Source organism: Manis javanica, chromosome 16, assembly GCF_040802235.1.
Source record: "Manis javanica isolate MJ-LG chromosome 16, MJ_LKY, whole genome shotgun sequence".
In the NCBI taxonomy this organism is placed as follows: Eukaryota; Metazoa; Chordata; class Mammalia; order Pholidota; family Manidae; genus Manis; species Manis javanica.
Window position 1 is genome coordinate 56,719,981 of NC_133171.1, and position 19,137 is coordinate 56,739,117.

The window sequence follows — 19,137 nt, forward strand, 5'->3', positions numbered from 1 at the left end:
CCACATCTTCCCCAGATCCTTCCCTGCCCTATGATGCCCTTGCTCCCTCCTATGAGTGTGCCTGCAATAAATCACTTGCCCAGAAATCCCTGTCTGGGGTTGGGCTTCCAGGAAATCTGACCTAGGACAGAAGTATTTTGTAAACTACGAAGTGCTATGTGCGATTATGGGGTTGTTTTATTTTCCAGGAAATGCTGAAAGGAAGGGAGCTGGCAGTGATATAAGTGGAAGAGACCCACGGCCCTGACCTCAGGGAACTCAGGAGTAGGGAGGGGAGACAGACAAGAAACCAACAGGATCTTAATAGCAGGGATGGATAAGTGCTATGAAGGAAAATAAAACAGAGTCAAGACAGAGAACAGGGGCTATTTTAGATGAGGTACACTGGGAAGGTCTCTTTGAGGAAGTTAAGTGGGCAGAAATGTGAACGGCATGAGCCATGCAGACCTCTGAGTCCAAGCATAGGGAACAGCAGTGCAAAAGCCCTGAGGCAGGAGGGTATTTGATACATCCAAGAAATGGCCAGGAGCCCAGTGAAAGTGGATGGCCTGCCATGAGATCAGAAGTATTGGGCAGCCAGATCACGCATAGCCTCATAGGCTGTTATAGGACTTTTTATAGAACTTTGAATTTTATCCAAATAAGAAGGGATCACTGAAGTTTTGAGCAAAGGAGGGATGTGATCTGATACAGGTTTTAAAAGGATCTCTGACTGCTGGGACAAGAAGGGGGCAGGGAGACCAGGTGGAGGCTGCTGCAATAATCCAAGAGTGGACAGTAGAGGCTTAGAGGGGAGGGCAGCAATACAAGTGGTGAGAAGTGGTCAGATTCTGGGTGTCTCAAAGGTAGAGCCAGGAGGATTTACTGATGACTGCATAAGGAGGGATCAGAAGTCATATGAATCCAGCTACCAATTTACAGAGGAGGTAGAGGAACATGTTAAACTATATCACAAGGATGCACATGTCAACAAAATCCAGACTGTGGGAAATCCAGACTGTGGGAAACCAGGACAAATAACCTGGTTTCTCCAATAGATAGATTGCCAGGAACAAAGAATAAGATGGAAGGGGATACTATGGATTAAAAGAGACTAAGACATGTACTAACTGTAAAAAAATTTTTCTTAAATATCTGCACCATTCAGGAATGTGAATGGATATTTAAGGATATAAAGAGATGGTATCTTAGATATAATAATTATTATGATTATGTTAGAAAAAGTCCCTATCTTTTAGAGATATATTTTGATATATTTGTGATGAAATTATGCCAGGATTTGGTTTGAATTATAACAGGGGAGGGGAAAGGGGGGTAGAAATGAAACAAAATTGGCCATGAGTTGGTAACAGTTGAAGCTGAACAATAAGTACACAGTGGTTCATTATACTTTCTCTCTACTTTTGTAACTGCTTATAGTTTTCCATAATAAAAATTTAAAAATAAAGGACAGAAGAGAAACCAAGTCCAAGAGAAGGTGTTGAATGGTCCAAGTCCCCTCTATGAGTCAGTGTTAGGGCCAGAACCTAACACTGGGCCCCCGACCCCAAGTCTGTGCTCCTGCCCTGCCTCAGCTCTCTCTCTTCTCTAGTCAAGGTTGGACTCAGGCAGGCCAGGGATAGAGTCTGTGGCCCCAGGGAAGGACCTGGGGTTGTGAGTGAGGGATGCTGGACCTCTGGCAGTCCCTGCAAGGCACAGGGAGAGCCCTGGGCCACCTGTCCCAGAAAGTCCAATGAGGCCAATGGTTTAAAATCTTCTGCATCTGCCCAACCAGCCTCATCTCCCACTTCCTCTGGGGTTGCTGTAGTGATTTCCTCCCCAGCCCCTATACCCACCTTCTATGATGTCCTTCCATGGTCAATCACCTCAGTCTTTGGGGGCATGCCTGCCTCCCCTCTCTGAGAGAAGTGATCGTCTATGCTCCCTAATGAGAAGTACTGGGACAGAGAGGTTAAGACAGAGCCTCTGGATCCACACCGCATGGGTGTGACTCCCACCTCAGCCACTTACTTGCAGCATGACCTTAGGCAAGTCACTTAAGCTCAGTTTCCACATCTGTAAAATGGGGATAACTTCATAAGATTGCTCATAAAAGTAAATGAGTTAATAAATATGGATAAGCAGAAGAGTGCCTGGCAGATGTCATTGGATTTCAGGACTCCTCGGGCCCCTGGCACAGCTCTCTAGGGCCTGCCTCCCTCCTCTGTGATCCCAAGACACCCCAATGACACACACAACGTGGGTGCTCAGTCGCATAGAGTTCATGGACACTTGGCTTCTGCAATGCTCCTTCTTCAGTCCTCTCGATATCCAGACTTACCTTACCAGGTTTCATCCACCCCAGGGTTGGGAGGAGGAAGAAGAAGAGAAGCAAGCCCATGAGGGGACCAGTTAGAAATCATCCACAAATAAAAACTCCTCAAACCCAAGTAGCAGACTCTGACTCAAATTAAGGGGGATTAAATTGAAATGCTCATTGTTTTTCAATTTCTAAGAAAAATCCCAGGTATTTTATGAGTAATAGTGTTGTATAAAATGCAAACAACACAGGATGGCTGAAATAAAAAGCAAACAGTCCCCATCTTGCTTGGCATGTGGCCTCCCAATATCTGCCCTCAGAAGTAAGCTCTAGTAACAATCAGGTATTATGCAGCCTTCTAGACATTTTTAGGCAATACGAGCAGAGATGCACATGTATATTCTTTAAATGGGATCATTCTGAGCACATTATTCTGCAAGGTCACTTGCTTTAGCTCGCCAATGTGCTCTGACCACCTTCCCACCTTTTTATTAAGCTCCGCCCCATTCTTTCCTCTTGGCATCCCCAGCACCTAAAATGGTGCCTGTCACACAGAAGACATCCAGTGAACAATCACTGACCAAATGAAAGAATGGACAGCTGCCTGAAACCACATCACCTGGAGGGGTCCTAGTGATGTCACTGGCCCTTTTGAGGGATATTTAGTTTTGCCACACTGACCATCTCCACCCGGCAGTCTTCACATCCGGTGCCTATAGCAGAAATCCCTGGACATGGAACCATGGGATCAAGACTTTGATTATTATTGCCCAAAAGGTAGTGCCAACCTATTTTCCCTGGCTGGTGTGAGAGCTCCAGTTGCCCACACCCTCTGCCACATCAGAACCCTATTAAGATGATGACTTTTATTTCTCGAGGATTAACATTTAGTCACTCCACCCTTGATCATCAAATCTCCTTTTGTCCCACCTGAATAAATAAGAGGATGTATCACTTTTTACTTCTGAGCTGTGCTAGGGATCCACAAAGGAGGAGCTACCTTCTAGACAGTAAACAGAAACAGTTTCCGGATGCAAAATGTGAAACATTAATTTCTGAAAATGGACATGTTAAAGTTTTTAAGTCACCTTCAAACAAGCATCCATTGATCCCTCTTCCAAAACTACAGAAGAGAAAATTAAGACCCCCCTTCACTCCCTCCCTCTCTACCCCTTCACGCTCCAGTCTAGGGTGGCCAGATTCAGCAAATAAAAATACAGGACTACTTAAATTTGACTTTCAGACAAAGAACAAATAAAAATTTTAGTATAAGTATGTCCCATGCAATATCTGGAACATGCTTATACTATTAAAAGGCCAAATTTGTTGTTTATCAAAAGTCAAATTTAACCGGGCATCTGGATTTTATCTGGTAAGCCTACTGCAACCCCTACTCAGCCTTTTAATATCAAGTGATTTTTAAATAGTAGCTGAGGCCTCCTTACCCTCCCTATTATCAGGCATCCTGCTGCCCCCAGACACCCAAGCTCGAGGTCTCCGGAGGCATTACCCCAACCCCACAGACATACTCCCCACCAGATGGACTACCCCACCAACTTCCCCAGCATTAGAGTTCCTGTCCCCTCAGAGCCAGCTCAGACCAAGATCCTGCTGGTCTTCCCCCTTCAGCCGGTCCCGCAGGTTCCTTCCCTGCCATCCTTTCAGGGCATGGGCACTATCTGTTGCCCTGGCAGCAGAGGGTGCTGCCAGCACATGACCTTCAGGGCTTGCTGTGCTGCAGGGCCACCAGCCTAAGGGCATGCCCCGGCCACACCCAGGGCCTCGCAGATGCTGACCATTGCAAACTCATTCTGCTCTAAAAGGCCACTCGAACTCCACAGTGCCCTGTGGATCCCTGAGGTTGCCTGTTGGGCTTGTGTTGGAGCACCACTCCCCTACCCCACCCCGGTCCTACTTCCTTCACCTTCTGTCTACAGGTGAAGCTCAGGGACCTCTCCCCTGCCTGCATGCTAATCTGAGCGTCCACTTCCTGGGACCATGACCTGCCCCACCTGTCACCTGTCTCCTGTCTCTACCTTCCCTTTCTGGCCCATTAGCTCTAGCTCCCTGGCTGGAAACCAGCCACAAAGTGCCCAGGGTGGGTCTGGTGCTGGCTAATGGGTTTTCCGTATTTGGTTTTCCAGTACATTCTAAATTTTACATAAGCACATACTACATTGGTAATGAGAAAAAAATAATAAATACTTTTTTTCTTTAGGAAAAATGTAAAATGAGGCAGCCCTCCTCTACCTGGCACACTGGCTCTTCCTCCAACCCTCCCACCTGCTTCCCCAAGAAAGACTCCCCCCAGATCAGCAACCTCCCTCACCCCAAATGCTCTCCCTTGTCCTGACAAGCCCACAGCAGTTTTACTTCTCCAATGAAAGCTTTCTACCACCAGCTTGTTGGGCTGGGGGGATTTATGCAAATCTATGAATGGTTTCCTCATCTCATACTGGGAGGAGAAGAATGATTGTATGTCCTGAGATTGGTGAGAAAAGGAAGGATATGGTGGGACTAATCTTCATTCATGCTACCAGTAGGAACTAGGTAGGACTACTCAATGCCAGGCACCTGGGACACTGGGAAAAGGACACAGACCCTGCCCCCTCCAACTTCACAGCCCAGTGTGGGTGGGGAGACAACAATCAAAGTCCCAGAGGATACTGTGTGAGGGGAGGTTAGCAGGGTATGGGAAAGAGGGTTCATGGCCAGGGGTCTCAACCCAAGCCAGAAGCTTCTGGGAGGAAGAAAAGTCTCAGGGATCCCAGGGGGTGAGAAGATAAATATAGGGAGGAGAGAGAGTGTTACAGGCACAGGGGACCAGCATGTGCAAAGGCCTGCAGGTGAGAGAGGCTTGGCTTCCTGGAGGAACTGAAAGCAGTTCAGAGCAGCTGGAGGATGGAGGGAGGGAAAGGGGAGGAAGCCAGGCTTGAAGCCACATTAGGGAGCCTGCACTTTGTCCTCAGGGCAATGGGGAGCCATTGAAGGATGCAGAACAAGGGAGTGACAGATTCATGTGCATCATATAACATCACTATCCTGCTCAGAGACCCATTGATAGGGGTGTTGCTATTCTGGGCATCCACAACTGTCACAGTCACACTTCATCATGCACATACTACCTACCATGCATGAACTTTAGCCACGGAGTATGAAAACCTGTTTCTCCGTGGAGACAGCAAGCCCATAGCACCCACGTCCACAGTCCTCTTGCTCTTGCCGTAGGGAACATAGGTTAAGAGCATGGACTCTGGAGTCTAAGTTCACATCCCAGCTCCTCCACTTTCAAACTGTGTGGCCTTGGACAGATACCTGCTGTGTGTCTCAGTCTCCTCACTTGTACAGCTGGGATAATAATGGTACGTACCTCATTGGGCCACTGTGAGAACTGAATGAGTTAATATACAACAAATAAATCAGGACATGGCACATGAAAAATGCGTGTCCCTTTGGTTCTCCTGTCAGTACTGCACCCTCCCCTCAGGGCCCCCAGGGCCAACCACTTTCAGTCACTAACTAAACCACCTCCGCTGGCTTCCCTCTACCCCTGACACACTCTCCCTTATTCCCTTATTCTCACCATTACTAGGGGCCAGGACAGAGCCAGACAGGAGGAGCCTCTGGGTTCTAGGCCAACCAGACTCTCTGACTTAGCTCTGGGGCCTGACCCCAGCTCCCTCCGACCCAGTGGGGAGAGCATGGGACTTGGGACATGCCCCTGGCTTGGCTGCTCACCTCTGTGTGCCTCAGTCTCCCCCTTTGCCAGAGGATCACAGGAACATCTTGCAGATGTCTTATCAGCATAGCTGTCAAAAGGAGCAATTAGGGCTGGGAAAGAGTGAATGTCCATGTCTGTCACAGACATCAGGACCCATGGTGGCAGTCTCTTCTTCTTTTGGCCTGGGGTTTGTTCCTCCACGCAATGGAGTCATAAGATTTGTTCAGAGGTAACTATGAGGGCCCCCAAGGCTGAGGATGGCCTGGCTGGGGCCTTCCCAGACTCCCTGATGCTGACTAGGACTTTTCCAAGGGCTGGGACAGAGGCAGAGACCCCTGGTCTGAGCTGAGCACCCCAAGAACAAAGTGCCAACGCATGGGCTTACGAAAGCCAGACCTTGGGCCTTCCACCAAGCCTGGACTAAGCCATGGTACTCAAACCAGAGACCCCAAAAGACCCTCTGGAGCCATGGGGACTGAAGCTTTTAGCTCCAAATGCTATAGCTGCCTGTCAGTTCCAGGTCTAGGAAGGGCCTAAACGGGACTGTCTTTGTCTTGCTTCTTTGCACTGAGGGACAGAAAGAAAGCCCAAGAGGGGTTCACCCGCCTCCTTCAGGTTTCCAGCTTGTTCCCAGAGTTCAAATTCTTTCAGTCACTCAAATATTTACTTAGTGCTAGACCCTGTCAGGTGTAGGGTTGATGATAGATGACCAAATTCCTACCCTGAATGCACTTCCGGTCTAGAGGCCGACAGACAGGACATAAATACCCAAACCACAAGGCAGACTAGGTCAGATAATGCAGGCAAGGACCTCACCTAGGGTATCAGGAAGCTGCCTGGAAGGAGGGAAGGTATCAGGAAGCTGCCTGGAAGGGGTGGCTTGTGAGTGGTGATTTGGATATGTGATGGAGAGGCCAGGAGAGTGGGTTATAAAACATCCAAAATCATTGACAGACAGTTCTGTTTGCACCCCGGCTGTGCCAGAGCTAGGGCAATGTGGGTTATTTCTGGTTGTGGCCAGAGAAAAGCAGCCACATGTGTCACTGCACGTGGGGTGCAGAGCTAGGCTGTAGTGGGGGTGGGGGCAACTGGGGCTGGCCAAACTCTGGGGTTTGCCACTGTGTTCCTCACACCCTGATCATCTTTCCATCTTTTCTTGCCCTCCTATAAGGCGAAAACAAGCGGGAGACAGAGTTCCAACGGGCAGCAAGTGGCCTGGGGGGTGGGGAGGAAGGCAGTGCCAGACAGACCTGGCTTGTGCTGTATCTGCAGACCACTTAGCATCACCTCCTTCTCGCCCACCTCCCATCACAGCTGTGGGGGAAGAGGTCTAGGGAACGGAAGAAAATATATCTTTCATTGTAAACCAGACAAGGCATAGGGCACATCAGCTGCTGTGTTTCTCCCCAACCCACTCTGATCCATAAATAGCTTACCCACCAAGCTGGCACCAGTCCACCCACCCAGCCGGTACCAGAAAGCCCCAAGCCAGAGACTCGGACTCCTGGGGCCTGGGTCCCAGCTTCCCAAGAAATATATTTCCTGCGTTTTCCCTAGAGTGAAGGCCTCTGCCGCCAGCAACCTCTCCCAGAGGGCCTAGCGCAGGGACATCCTGGCACAGCCTGGGTGATGCCAGTGAACCCCGGCTTCAAAGCACCTCCGGCCGCGCGCTCACCTCTCTCTGGGTAACTGCCCAATTCTCCGACGCGCTCTGGAGGGGAAGATGTCAGTCTCCTTGCCCCACGCAAACACGCACTTCCTAACCGGATCCCGCCCTCCCTCCCCACCCTCTATCCAGGGACCAGACCCCCTACCTGGGGGCAGGAGTGCCCTACACCAGGGGCTGTGCCACCGGGCAATGAAGGGCGTCTGGGGCCCGGCCTCAAGCCCGGACGGCTTCCCGGGGGAAGAGAAGGCTGCGCTGCCGCCGCCGTTGCTACCGCGTCTCTCCAGATCTCGCCGGGGCTGCGGGAAGGAGGAAGGTCAGAGCCGAGAAGGGGGTGGGAGGGGGGAGGAGGCGTGCACAGATGGGCGCAGATTAGAGAGGCATTTTTAGCGAGCCAATGACAGCTCGGCGCAGGGCGGCGCGGTGTCTGCGCAGGTGGAAGCGCCGCGGCTGCTGAGGAGGCAGCCGCCGGCTTAGCAGGAGTGGGGGGGGGGGGGTGCCCAGCTCCCCCAGTTCCCTGGCGGGCGACCCTCCTCCAGAGGGTCCTTCGGGCTGGGGCAGAGGGGCTCTGCTGCAGGCGGGCGCAGGAAGCACCCGGGTGCGCCCTCCTCCCAGCCCTCCTGCGGCGCGCTCTGTACCAGGGTGTCGCTCCTCTCCCTTCATTCCGTCCCCACCTTTTGAACATTCCTCTGGCCTGTCTGTCTGTCTGGGGTTTCCGGCCTCCCCTATCCTGCGTCTTCTGGTACGTGCAGGGCGTATAAGGTGAGTGTCCTGGATGGCAGGGGAGTTGGGGGGTGTTAAGCACTGGAGTGCCGGCCCCTCCTCTAGTCCCCAGCCCCCATCAGCTTCCCCGGAGTACCTCGTTCACCCCATGGGGCAGTCACTAACCCTCGTGCCCTAGTTCCAGCTGGACTTGCTGTCACCAAGACAGACCCCAGGCCATCTCCTTGGGGTTTCTGGGGGAAGGGGGTGCTTGTTGTGACCCCAAGAGCCTTCACTCTTCCTGCCTTGAACCCCAAATGCTTGGGAAGCCTGAACACTGCAGGGACACTGGAGCAGCTGTCTCGGCTGCAGAGATGTGCAAGGAGCTGATGATTTACTCAAGACCTGTTTACTGAGAGCCCTCGGGAGTGCCGGCACTGATGAGGGGTTGGACTACACAGCAGACTATAAAAGACCAAATCTCCGCCCTCACGTAGTTCAAATTTGTGAGGGAAGATAGATGTTAACTCTAATAAATAGTTTATAGAGTATTTTTTAAAGTAGTATGTACAAAGTAGGAAAATTAAGTTAGGAAAAGGGAAAGAAAGTGATAGTGTTCAGGGTAAGATTAGATTCCAGCCGTTTGTGGGGAGTGGGGGCAGCTGGATTTGATCATAAGCCCCCCAGGTAGGCATGCAGACTCTATCTAGTTTGTCACAGATCTCACCACTCCCTATTATTTGCACCTGGGCTGGTCACACATTTATATTTCCTGCTCTCCCTCTCCATCCCCTCAGCTGAGACACTGAAATTCATGACCCCTATGGCCCAGAGAAACACCCCAGTACAGCATTTACTCATTCAGGAAGAATTCTCGGAGCACTGATTGCATGCTAGGTGTGAGCGCCTACAGGAGCTCAACAACACCTAGTTAGGGAGGCCAGATGGCAGCACCTACCCCAGCGATGAACAGGACAGCCAAGTGAGTGGACAATATTCTCAAGAAGGTCAGAGGGTTAGCGTCATCCAGGAAGGTTTTCTGGAGGAGGCAGAATTCCAATGGGGATGCTGAGCATAGCTGGGACTCTGATGAGCCAGATGGGGCAAGAGGCAGAGAAGGTTTCCTGGAAGAGACCAGCAAGCTGGAGCTCAGGTCCTGGAGCATAGCTGGGCAGCCTTCGTGTAAGAGGAATGCTGGTTTCTGGGATGCGGTGTCCATCCCCATCCCAGAAGTTCCTGGTGCCAAGTACGCGCTCGGCTCAACCTGGTATTTCCCATTGTCCCAGGAGGAGGTGTGATGAGCATAAGGAAGGAAAAACAGTGACTTCACTCAGCTGCCGGGTAAAGAGGCCATGTTACTTAACCTCTCTGAGGTCGAGCCTGCTTATCTTAATAGCTCTGTGACAAGACACATTGATCTGTGCCTGGGTTTCCTTATTTGGAAAATGGACATGGCAACACCGCCTACTACACAGGTTGTGTGAGTATTATTCAAGCAAATCAAGGTGAACTGCTTAGCACATAAGTACTTGGCTCATTTTGTTGTATTTATTATAATGATGATTACACTTGCCTCATCCGGTTGTTGGAACTAGACAAAGGAAGTAAATACCTAGCATAGTGCCTGCAGCAATAAATAGTATCTGTTATTATCATTGACTTCGTGTACCCCCAAATCTCTCCCCTTGTGATCTACCACAGTGCTGTGAAATTCCCCTGATAGAGTTTCTTAATGTGAAGAGGCAACTTTCCCAAGAGGGGTGGGTAGACTACTATGCGCCCCTCTCCTATGATACATCAACTTGGCCCAGTGTGTCATCAGGGGCTTTGATGAAAATGGAATGGAGCCCAGGACTGGTAAGTTTTGAAAAGGCAGTGAAACGCAGAGCACAGGACTCAGTCTCCCTTGGTAGTCAGGCATTTGGTGGAGGATGACGAGAATGGGAAGCATTCAGGCATTCACAGGGTGGGGTCATAATTCAGAGGGCTAGGAGGCTGGAGGCTGGAGGTGCACAGAAGCTAGAGCCACTTGGGGAAGTTATGGGGAGGGTCATGGAGGAATAGACCTGATCAGGAGATGATAGAGGGAGAGGGTAGGGTGTTGGGGAGAGGGAGTAAGGGAGCAGACAAGCTGGGCTTATGCCATTTGAAGTTGAGGTGTGCCTGACATTGCATTATGGTATAGATAGGCAGCCCCCTCCTTAAAAAAATGAGTGGAAAACACACACACACACACAGAGGCACACACCCCTGCCTGTGTGTAATCCAAAAGAAAATGTTACTTGGGAAATTGAACCTCCATGCTTCCTAAAATTGAGCTAGCTTCCATCTAGATTTTCTGATTGCAAAATATATGTTCATCAAATCTGAACTCCCCCATATCCCTCTCCCTCTCCCTCTCCTGCTCTTTTGTGTCCCTGTCCAGAGAATAAGACATTCTGCCTTCTGCACAGTGCGTTCCACTCTTCAAGGTGCTTTTCACATCTCTTGTCTGCCTGATTCACTTTTCTCAGTCCCATTAAGTTCTGGCCCATCTGAGATTCGGAGGAACCTTCCTTCCCTCAGTCAGAAGCCTTCTCCACTAGTCTTTTTCCATGCCATACAGAGCAAGGAGGCAGGCACAGACCTCCCCAGATGAGTTTCCAATGCAGACAAGACAAAAAGGACATGTAGACAGAAGGACAGAGAAAGCATGTGGAATCAATCAGAGAGCGAATAATGGAGAGGTGATTAATTATCATGTGTTTAGCCAGGGAGAAGTGGAGGGGGGTAGGGAAGGATTTGAATTCCCTGTTGTTCCAACCCAATATAGGAGGCTTCAAGGAAAAGGTGAGGTGTTGAGTTTATCTATTCTCACCCCATCTCTGGTTGGAAAAGAAGGACAGTGTGGTGTCCCAATTTTGGTAGGCAGGACTCTGAAGCCCAGAGAGGAAAAGAGACCCGTCAAGGTCATACAGCACATCTGCGATAGAGGTGGGTTAAAAACAGATTTCCTGACTTCTGGTCAGGTGCTGTCGTCACCAGATTCCTCTACCTCCCCCGCAAACCTGCATGGAGAGCAGGCAGGACAGAGCGGGAAAGCAATTGGCCCTGTAGCCCCATGGTGTTTTATTGGCTGAGCTGCCTCCCAGCACCATGCAAGGAGGTGAGCAGGACACCTCCAAGGGACAAAGGTACTTTAAAAGCAGCCTCGCAGCCCGTTCTGCCCTCTCCTTATCTTTCCACCAGCTGGCTTTGCACTTGCAAATTGGTTTCCATCACCTGCCTGGTAGACAGAGGCTGTTGCCAGCTGTGCCCTGAATCCAAAGACCAGAGTGTTGGGAGTCTTGAAATTGTGACTGCACTGTCGTGACTCATGCAAAAGGGGTTAAAAATGCCCTGAAGACATATCATTTTAACAAGGCACTCCATATCGGGAGGCGCCCAGAGTTAGGACCCAGATTATGCTTGAGAGAGAGTCATATATAGACAATAGCAAACTCAGAGCTCTTTTCTTGGACCAGGCACTTTCTAAGCACTTTACACATGTAAACTATGGGTGGAGGTACAATTACTAGCCCCATTTGCAGACAGGAAAACTAAGGCCCAGAAAGGTTAAGTAACTAGGCCAAGGTCATACAGCTGGTAAGTAGTGGAGCTGGGATTCTTCAAAGCCGGATAGTCTGGTTCTAAAAGCAAGGTTCTCAACCACTCAGCGAGGAAAGAAGCAAACATTTACTGAGGGTCTTACTGTGACAACAGGAGGATTTTACATCATTTAGTACTATTACCCCATTTTACAGATGAGGAAACAGTCTCAGTGGGTCCTCTTATGAGGCCTCTCAAAATATAAAAAGGGAGGACATTTGAGAAAGTTCTTGGTGTTACCGCCTCTGTAACAGACCTCAGTGGCCTGAACACCATCGCCACCTAGTGGAATTATACCTTAAATGCAGGCAGACTTATCTAAACTGACGCTGGGTGTCAAGTTCAAAATCAAAGAAAGATTTTGTGTTTTGATTTTGGTTTTGGTTCTGATTCTGGTTTTGGTTTTTAATTTCTGTGGCTCACTAATAATAGTCCTTTTGTTGAAGATGTGATGGTAAGCAGAGTTACCATTTGTAATGTCAGCCTTAAAATTAATCCCTAGGGGAGGGAAATCTGTGTGGTGTGCTGATTTTTTAGTTTTCCAAGGACATTCACATACATTGTTTCATTTGACTCTTCTCACACCCAGTATTATTTTGATTCCTACTTTTTAAAATGAGGAAATGAGACTTTTCAAGGGAGCATCAATTGGGTTGGCTTTGGAATCTAACCCTGGTGGCTCCAGAATCTGGATCTTGTGACTGGAGAGTCCCCATTAGATCAGGCTCCCACCATCCAGGCCCAGAGAGACTGGATGACTTGCCCAAGAATCCCGTGAGCCTGGGTCTCCATCTCAGATCTGAATTATGCAGTTGACCCTCACCAATCCTGAACTGTGTTTCAGCTTCTGCTTCCTCCAAAGCAAATCCCACCTGAAGGAGAAAATGAGGTTTGCAAAGGCACTGCCTTGAGGCTCACTGTGACAGAACTCCCCCTCCATCCCATGGTCTCTGCCTTGCCTCTCTTCTGTCTGAGAACCTGGGGTCCTCCATCCAACTGGTTCTTCTTCATCATGCAGCCAAGGGTCAGGCCAAGGAGGGAAAACAATAACACTAGCAGATGCACCTGTTCATCACCCTCACCCTCCAGCCACCTGTCCCCTTTCCTGCTGGCTACCCCATCCCAGAGCCAGGAGGCCCATGCGAAGGTGAGATGGCTGACATCATTGGGTGTCAGGCAGGGAGACTGCAATCTGATCACGGTTCTGCCACCAACTGACCAGGTGGTCTGAGGTGGACAATCTGCCTCTCAGGTCTTGGTTTCCTCACCAATGCAATGGGGATGGATCACAAATTAGTGTACTAGAGCTGAAAGCTGCAAACCACTGAAGTGTCCCTCTGTGAGGGGCTTATTAGAACATCATGGCACAGCAATGCAATGGAATATTATGCAGCTGGTAAAAGAGAATTAGGCAACTCTTAATATTCTGATAGGAAACAATCACCAGATACCTACTTTCAGGGAGAAAAGCAAGGTGCAAAGCTGTGAGTATAGTTGCTACTGTGTGTATTTTTTTTTAAAGTAGTGGTGGAAGAATGTATATCCAAGTTTGCTTGTAAATGCAGGGAGTACTTCTGGCAGGACACAAGGGCCTGGGAAGAGTGGTTACCTCCTGGGAAGAGAAGGTGGCTGGATACCAGGCAGGGGACTCCGCTCTGTGGACCCTCATATTCCTTTTGGATGTTTGAATCATTTAAATGTATCACCTAGTCAATAAATTAAATTACCAATTTTAAAGATAAAAATAAAAACACTGGGGGAGTAATAATAATAAGAACCCTTCACATGGACTTGCTCTGTCCTTGATGCTATTGCCCATGCTTCACAGCCAATTCCTCACTTAGTTCCTCACACTGAAGCTGTGAAGCAGGCATTATCATCATCCCCCCATTTTACAAGTGAGGAGACTGAGGCACAGAGAGGTGAAATAGCTTGCCCAAGTCACAGGAAGGAAGCAGTGGTGTTTGGATGCAGCCCAGCTGGTCTGGCCCCACGCCACTGTACTGCCTCTCATGTGCAGCAGGTGGAGAAATAGACCCCACGTCCCTCACAGGTATTGTGAGGGGCATGGGCATGAAAGCTCTTTGAAGAGTCAAGCGTGATCTGCAAAAGTGGGAAAGCTTTTCTTGGCAGAACCTCACCCCAATGCATTCACATGCTGTGACAGAGTATATTTATAAAGATGACCCAATGGGTTTCCCTGGTGGAATATTATGCAGCTGATAAAGAGAGTGAGGTGGCTCTTAATGTTCTGACAAGAAACCAGATACCTACATCCAGGGAGAAAAGCAAGGTGCAAAACTGTGAGTATGGTTATGGTCATGTGTCTACATATTTTTAAATGGTGGTGTTAGAATATATATCTAAGTTTGCTTGTAAATGCAGGGGGTACTTCTGGCAGGATCCAAGGATCTGGAAAGTGTAGTCAGGTTAATAGAGGGTTAGTGATTCCCCTTCCAGAGGTGGTGTCTGCTTCTCCACCTGCCTTCAATCTGGGTGCCCGGTGACTACTCTGACAGACAGAATGTGGCAGAAGTAATGCTCTGCTAGTTTCCAGAAGTGCTATGTAACCTGCATCTTCTGCTTCCTGCTACACGTCGTGCTCTGGTTGACAACCTAGCCAGCAGCCATGAGAGAAGGAGCCATCCTAGACCTTCAGACCAGTCAGGCCTGCAGATGACTCCAGGTCCGGCAGCAATCTGACTGCAAACACACAAGAGACCTCAAGTGAGAAAACTGCCCGGCTCAGCCAAGTCAATACACAGACACAGGAGAGATAATAATACATTGTTGTTTGAAACCAGTAAGCTTTGGGTGGTTTGTTATGCAGCAGCAGGTAACCAGAATGGAGGCCTTGAAGTGAGGCTACTCATCATGGGGCCCCGTGCTTGCCTACGGTTCTGAATGGAGGCAGAGAGGGTAGAGACCCTGGCCAGGCTCCTTGGTGACAGCTCCCAACAAGAGCCACCATGAAATTCAGGCTCAAATGTGGTCAAAGCTCCACCTCCTTGTCTCTTGGTCTCTCCTTTTGCCCTGATGGTCAGGGTGGTACCATCAGCACCATTTCTAGTCATGCTGACAGTGGGCCCTGCTGTCCCTATACCCTAAGTCACCACTTTACAGCATCAGTGAGTCAAATACTATCCAAGCCATACTTCATTTCTTCACTCCTTCCATGTATCAAGGGCCAACTCTGTCCTGGGCACTGTTCTGAGCATTGGGAATACAGCCATGTGTACAAGACAAGCAATATCCCTGCCTTTATGTGCTCTCAGCTTGGTGGTAAGACAGATGATAGGCAAATAAAGAAAGAAATATAAACTAATACCAGGTGGTGATAGTGCTATGAAGAATAACATGAGACTTGAGAGTTAGAGAGTAACAAAGCATAGTCTTTACAGGGGAGGTCAATGAATAATCCTAAGAAATCATCAAAACAACATAACAATGACTCTAAGAATCAGAACTTCTTGACAAAATCCACATCTGCAATATTTGATGAGTGATATTATACTTGGTAGAAATGTGGCCACAAAGAAAATTTATAACTGCAGGAGCTCTACCCAGTAAAACTTGGTATGTGCTCTCCCATCACCAAAAAAAAAAAAGAAATCAGTAAGTCGCATGGGATTTTTTTTAATTATTAGAAAAGAATTGATCCCAATGACAATAATCTCAGCAGGGTAAAAATAAAAATAAAAATAATTTTATTGCATGCTTAAGAAAATTCCTTAAGGACTTATCTTGTTTTAATATCATTCAGTCCAGAAGATCAGGCACCCAAAATTGATAAGGTAAATAGATCCGATTAAAATTTTAAATTAAAAAGTGAGGTCAATAGGCAGATCTATAGAAACACAAAGTAAATTAGTAGTTGCCAGGGAATGAGAAGAGGGGTGAATGGGGAAGTGACTGCTAATGAGTGTGGGATTTCTTTTTGGGGAAATGTTCTGGAATTAGGTAGTGGTGAGGTGCACAACATTTTGAATGTACTAAATGCTATTAAATCGTATGCTTTAAAATGGCGAATTTTATGTAATGTGAATTATCTCACATAATTTGTTGTATTATGTGAATTATATATCAGTTAAAAAATTGCAAACAGTGTGGTCAAAATTTTCCCCTACTCTATTGATAGTGCACAAGTTTTTAATTTTGATGAAGTCCAATTTATCTATTTTTTCTTTTAGGTGTCATATCCAAGAAGTAATTGCCAAGTCCAATGTCATGAAGATTTTCCCCTATATTTTCTTCTAAGAGTTTTATAGTTTTAGCTTTTATGCTTTGATCTCTGATCCATTTTGAGTTGATTTTTGTACACGGGACTAGGTAGGGATCTAACTTGACACTTTTACATGTGGATATCCAATTTTTCCAACATCATTTGTTGAAGAAACTGCCCTTCCCCATTGTGTAACTTGGTACCCTTGTCAAAAATCATTTGGCCATATACATATGAGTTAATTTCTGGGCTCTATTCTGCTTCATTGGCCTGTATGTCTGTCTTTATACCATCACAGTGGGGGCTGAGACTTGGGAAAGAAACACGTCTTGCGCAGGATCAACACAGGTAGTTGCTATTGACCTAAGACCAGAGTATAATAATGACCACCCATCTCACCTTCATTTTTGCTGGTCCCTGTGTGGTAAGCTAAATAATTGCCCCCTCACCACCACCAAAGATGTCTACATACAAATCCCCAGAACCTGTGAATATTGCCTTACAAAAATCAACCATCTTGATTACTGATGCTTTATAGTATGATTTCAAAGCATGCTTTGAGATCAAGAAGTATGAAATCTCCAACTTTGTTCTTTTTCAAGATTATTTTGTCTATTCAAGGTCACTTAAGCTTCCATATGAATTTTATGATGATTTTTTCTATTTCTTTAAAAAAGGCTGTTGGAGTCTTAATAGGGATTGCATTGAATCTCTTTATTGTGAAACCCCTTTTCTTACCTCTCTGAGGCCACCTTGCCTGGCCAGGGGCATCCTGCACAGCCATGGGCTCAGGTGGTCCTGAGCCTTCATCCTGGCTCTACTACTTGCTGGCTGTGTGAGAGTGAGCCTGGACACAGGCTGAACTCCTGGGCTCAGCTTACGCATCTGAAAAATGGAGCAAGCAGTGGTCACTTTGCTGTGTTGTCAGAATTGACCATTACTAATGTGAGCCCACAGTGGGCGCTTCACAAACAGTGGGAGATTACTCTGCTATTTGTGTAGGCCCGTCCATCTCCTGAAGGGACAGATTTTTCACCTAAAAAATCTGGATCTTTACTGGGAATGGGCATTTGGCACTTCCTGTAGAAGGTGAGAGGCCCCAGCCTTTTTCTCATTCCTCTCTGGCCCTGGGTTCCTGTTCCAGACAGCTGAATCTGCAGTAGCCCGAAGGGAGGACAGCTGGGCAGGCCACAGAGGTGCTGAGTCCCATCGGTCCCCCTCATCCCATTCTGTCCCCTTGGCCCCACCTGTGGTAGAGCAGGCCAAGGCAGGTGCTGAGGGCCCCAGGTCCAGCCCCAAGCACACCCTGCCCACAGGCACTGAACTTCAATGAAGAAGAAAAGCAAGTGTTGACAGGAGGTGGAGTCACCGTCCCATCTTCCCAAGTTGGAACCTTCATCCAAATTACAACACATCCCAACACCCCAAGCCTCCAAGCCTCAGAGTTGGCCAGCACCTGGCCCCAAAGAAGACAACCAGATCTGTGGACTGAGCCCTGATCCCCCAGACACTGAGGGGCTAGGCATGCCTCTGGGCCCTCCCCATTCCTCGGTCCTAGTGGTGGGCCTCCCTGGCAAGGCCTTCCCACTCTCCTACCTGCACCGAGCTCTCCAAAAAGGAGATAGGGATCTCAGTGTCTGTGCATCACTCAGCAAATTCATGCAACAAATACTGGCTGGCCATTTTCACCTCTGAATGCAACTCCTGGTTTTACAGCTCCTATTGTTAGACTTGTTTTACATGTGAGGATGCTGAGACTTGGGAAAGAAAAATGCCTTGTGCAGGATCAACACAGGTAGTTGCTAATGACCTAAGACCAGAGTATAATAATGACCACCCATCTCACCTTCATTTTTGCTGGTCCCTGTGTGTAAGCTAAATAATTGCCCCCTCACCACCACCAAAGATGTCTACATACAAATCCCCAGAACCTGTGAATGTTGCCTTACATGGAACCACAAATGGGACTTTCCAGAAGTTATTAAATTAAGGACCTTGAGATGGAGAGATTGTCCCAGACTATCCAAGTGGGCCCAATGTAACTACAGTTGTCCTTGTAAGAGGGAGAGTCTTCTGACTGCAGAAGAGAAGAAAGCAATGTGATGACAGAAGCAGGGACTGGAGCGATGTGCCTGTGGCCAAGGAATGCAGGCAGCCTCTGGAAGCTGGGAGAGGTAAAGAATAGCTTCTCCCCTGGAGTCTCCAGAAGAAACCAGCACTGCTGACACCTTGAGTTTGGCCCCATTGGACTCATTTAGGACTTCTTGCCTCCAGAGGTATAAAAGAGTAAATGTGTATTTTTTAAGCCACTGAATTTGTGGTGACTTAGCAGCAATTGGAAAGGAATGCCTTCAGCCAGACCCTAGCTCTTGTGTCAGCCTTACAAGGCAGGTCATTATGTCCATGTGACAGATGGAGAAGCTGAGACTTACAGAAACTAAGTGACATTCCCAGGGCCATACAGCTGGTGAATAACAAAACTGGAATTTGGACATGGGCCTTTCCAACAGACCCTACTGTCCCCTACACAGAGCAGAGATGGGACCCAAATCTGGGTCTCTGGGCACCCACCCAGGCTACTTTTCGCTTTCAAGCTGTATGACTTGGGGTGACTTAAGTTGTGTCCCTGTTTCATCATCTGTAAAATGGGATCATAACCATAACAAAAGTAGGCACACAGCAAACAGGCAGCCCCCTTTATCTGTTACTGTCCTTAGTGTTATACCCAACTGCCTGCAGGCTGCCATCAGGCATTTGCCTGTATAGTCATTCCACAGGGCCAGGGAGCCTCACAGAAGCCTGTGTTCCATATGCTTCTGGGACAGTGCTGTCCAGCCCCAGAAGCCAAGAAGATCAGGCACCCAAAGGCCTGGGGTTGATACTAATGGACAAGAGCTTCC

At 48.3% G+C, this 19,137-nt stretch overlaps 1 protein-coding gene and 1 long non-coding RNA gene across 7 annotated transcripts in view; one reads left to right on the forward strand and one right to left on the reverse strand.

The window, feature by feature from the left end:
• Positions 1-7,976, reverse strand: part of PACSIN1 (protein kinase C and casein kinase substrate in neurons 1) — a 47,883-nt gene extending 39,907 nt beyond the window's left edge. For 2 of the 5 annotated variants that reach the window (XM_017663101.3, XM_073225047.1), the window contains exons 1-2: positions 7,835-7,971; positions 6,038-6,108 (exon numbers count right to left, since the gene is read on the reverse strand). The gene's annotated coding sequence lies outside the window, so the exon portion shown is untranslated. Of the gene's footprint in view, positions 1-6,037; positions 6,109-7,834 lie in introns of all 5 variants that reach the window. The other 3 variants (XM_017663098.3, XM_017663100.3, XM_073225048.1) reach the window with 3 other exon arrangements.
• A 134-nt stretch (positions 7,977-8,110) lies between these two features.
• LOC108398811 (uncharacterized) lies at positions 8,111-18,546 on the forward strand. Of its 2 annotated transcripts, none has more exons than XR_001853514.3 (3): positions 8,111-8,448; positions 9,675-9,868; positions 16,206-18,546. It is a non-coding gene; the product is annotated as an uncharacterized lncRNA (long non-coding RNA). The 2 variants fall into 2 exon arrangements; XR_012126379.1 differs by having other exon boundaries at positions 8,147-8,448; positions 8,718-9,868.
• The last annotated feature ends 591 nt before the right edge of the window (positions 18,547-19,137 follow it).